The following is a 3,332-nucleotide window of genomic DNA, read 5'->3' on the forward strand; positions in this document are numbered from 1 at the left end:
TACCAGTTTTGGGTTTACAACATCATGGTTCAATATTTGTATATATTGCAAAATGGTCACTACAATAAATCTCATTCCCATCCATCACCTCACATAGTTAGAAATTGTGTGTGTGTGATGAAAACTGTTAAGATGTCCTCTCTGGGGGCACCTGGGTGGCTCAGTCGTTAAGCATCTGCCTTCGGCTCAGGTCACGATCCCAGGGTCCTGGGATCGAGCCCCGCATCAGGCTCCCTGCTCGGCGGGAAGCCTGCTTCTCCCTCTCCCACTCCCCCTGCTTGTGTTCCCTCTCTCGCTGTGTCTCTCTCTGTCAAATAAATAAAAATAAAATCTTTAAAAAAAAAAAAAAGATGTCCTCTCTGAGCAACTTTCATATACGCAGTATGGTATCATTACTAACACCATGCTGTACATTACATCCCCATCCTTTCCTTATCTACTTTTTTACTGAAGTACTATAGACACACAGTGTTAATATAGTTTGAGGTGTACGATATAGTGAGTTGACAATTCTGTGTTAAGCTGTGCTCACCACAACTGTAGTTACCATCTGTCACCATACAACACTATTGAAATACCATTGACTGAATTCCCTATGCTGTACGTTTCCTCCTCATAACTTACTCATTCCATAACCAGAAGCCTGTACCTCCCACTGCCCTTCATCCATTTTGTCCATTACCCCCACTCCCCTCCCCTATCAAAACCATCAGTTTGTTCTCTGTATTTATAGCATTTGTGTATAAGACATATTTGTTTGTTCATTTGTTTTTTACATTCCACATATATGTGAAATCATACTGTACTTTTCTTTCTCATTCTGACTGACTTCACTTAACATAATACTCTCTGGGTCCATCCATATTGCTGCAAATGGCAAGATTTCATTCTTTTTTATGCCTGAGTAATATTCCCTTGTCTATATATACACTACTCTTTTTTATTCACTCATCTATCAATGGACACTTCGGTCACTTCCATAATTTGGCTGTTGTAAATAATGCTGCAATAAACATAGACATATATATGTATGTCCATGTATATTTCTTTTTAAGTAGCCTCCATGCCCAACATGGAGCCCAACTTGGGGCTTGAACTCACAACCCTGAGATCAAGACTTAGGCTGAGGTCAAGAGTCAGACACTTAACCGATTGATCCACGGAGGTGCACCATATTTTTTTCAATTAGGATACTCATTTTCTTTGGATAAATACTCAGTACTGGAATTACTGGATTATATAGTGTTTCTATTAATAATTTTTTGAGGAACCTCCATATTGTTTTCCAAAGTGGATGCACCAATTTACATTCCCACCAGGAAGAGAGTTCCTTTGTCTCCACATCCTTGTCAACACTTACTATGTCTTGTTTTTTTCATAATAGCCATTCTGACAGGTATGATGTGAGATCTCATTGTGGTTTTGATTTGCATTTCCCTGACGATGAGTGATGTTGAACATCTTTTCCTGTGTCTGTTGGCCATCTCTATGTTTTCTTTGGAAAAATGTACATTCAAGTCCTCTGATCATTTTTATTTGGATTATTTGTTTTTTGGTGTTGAGTTGTGTGAGTTCTCTGTATATTTTGGGTATCAGCCCCTTATCGAATATATTATTTGCCAGTCTGCTCCCATTCAGTAGGTTGTCTTTGATTTTGTCCATGTTTTCCTTTGCTGTGCAAAAGCTTTTTATTTTGGTCTGGTCCCAATAGTTTATTTTTGCTTTTGTTTACCTTGCCTGAGGATACATATCTAGAAAAATGTTGCTACAGCCTATGTCCAAGAAATTACTGCTTAGGTTTTCTTCTAGTAGTTTTAAGTTTTTAGGTCTCACATTTAGGTCTTTAGTCCATTTTGAGTTTATTTTTGTGTATGATGAAAGTGATTTGATTTTTTTTGTATGTAGCTGTCCAGTTTTCTGCAACACCATTTATTGTCTTTTCCCCCACTGTATATTCTTGGCTCCTTTGTCATAAACTAATTGACCATATAGTATAGGTTTATTTGGGGGCACTCCATTTTATTCTGTGTGACTGTTTTTGTACCAGTACCATCCTGTTTTGATTATTATAGCTTTGAAGGATATCTTGAAATCTGAGATTGTGATACCGCCAGCTTTGTTCTTCTTTCTCAAAATTGCTTTGGCTATTTGGGGTTGTTTGTGGTTCTATACAAAATTTCATATTATTTGTTCTAGTTCTATGAAAAATATTGTTGGTATTTTGATAGGGATTGCATTGAAACTCTACGTTGCTTTGGGTAATATGCCCATTTTAACAATATTCTTTCAATTCATGAACATGGTATGTATTTCCATTTGTTTGTGTCATCTTTAATTTCTTTCATCAGTGTTTTTTTTCTTAGGACTGTTCTTTTACATCCTTGGTGAAACTTATTCCTGGGTATTTTAGTCTTTTTGGTGCAGTTGTAAATGGAATTGTTTCCTTAATTTCTCTTTCTGGTACTTTGTTATTAGTGTACAGAGATGCAACAGATTTCTGTATAAGATTTTCATATCCTACAACCTTAATTCATTTATTACCTGTAATAGTTTTTTGGTAGAATCGTTGGAGTTTTCTGTGTCATCTGCAAATATATTTTGACTTCTTCTTTACCAATTTGGATGCTTTTTATTTTTATTTTTTTCCTGATGGCTGGGACAAGGACTTCCAGTACTATGGTTTTTGTTTTGTTTTGTTTTTAAAGATTTTATGTTTTTATTTGAGAGAGAGAGCGGGAGAGAGAGAGAACACAGAGAATTTGAGGGAGAAGCAGACTCCCCGCTGAGCAGAGAGCCTGATGTGGGGCTTGATCCCAGGACCCTCAGATCATGACCTGAGCCAAAGTCAGACACCTAATGACTGAGCTATCCAGGCGCCGCCCAGTACTATGTTGAATCAAAGTGGTGAGAGTAGATATCCTTGTCTTGCTCCTGATCTTAGAGGAAAAGCTCTCAGTTTTTTACCATTGAGTTTGATGTTCACTGTGGATTTGTCATATGTGGTCTTTATTATGTTGTGGTATGTTCTCTTTAAACCCACTTTGTTGAGAGTTTTTACCATGAATAGATGTGGAATTTTGTCAAATACTTTTTCTATGCCTATTGGAATGACCATATAATTTTTAGCCTTCATTTTGTTAATGTGGTGTATCACGTTGATTGATTTTTAGATAGTGAACCATTGTTGCTTCCCTGGAATGATTCTTTATTTCACAACTAGAAGGTTGTACCTTTTGACCCACTTGACTTATTTCACCCATTCTGACAACCAGCAATCTGTTCTATCTGTGACCTCAGTTTCTTTCTTTTTCTCTCTCGTTTTTTAGATTCCA

The sequence above is a fragment of the Leptonychotes weddellii genome, chromosome 7 (assembly GCF_054177405.1).
Source record: "Leptonychotes weddellii isolate Sample4059 chromosome 7, ASM5417740v2, whole genome shotgun sequence".
Taxonomy (NCBI): domain Eukaryota; kingdom Metazoa; phylum Chordata; class Mammalia; order Carnivora; family Phocidae; genus Leptonychotes; species Leptonychotes weddellii.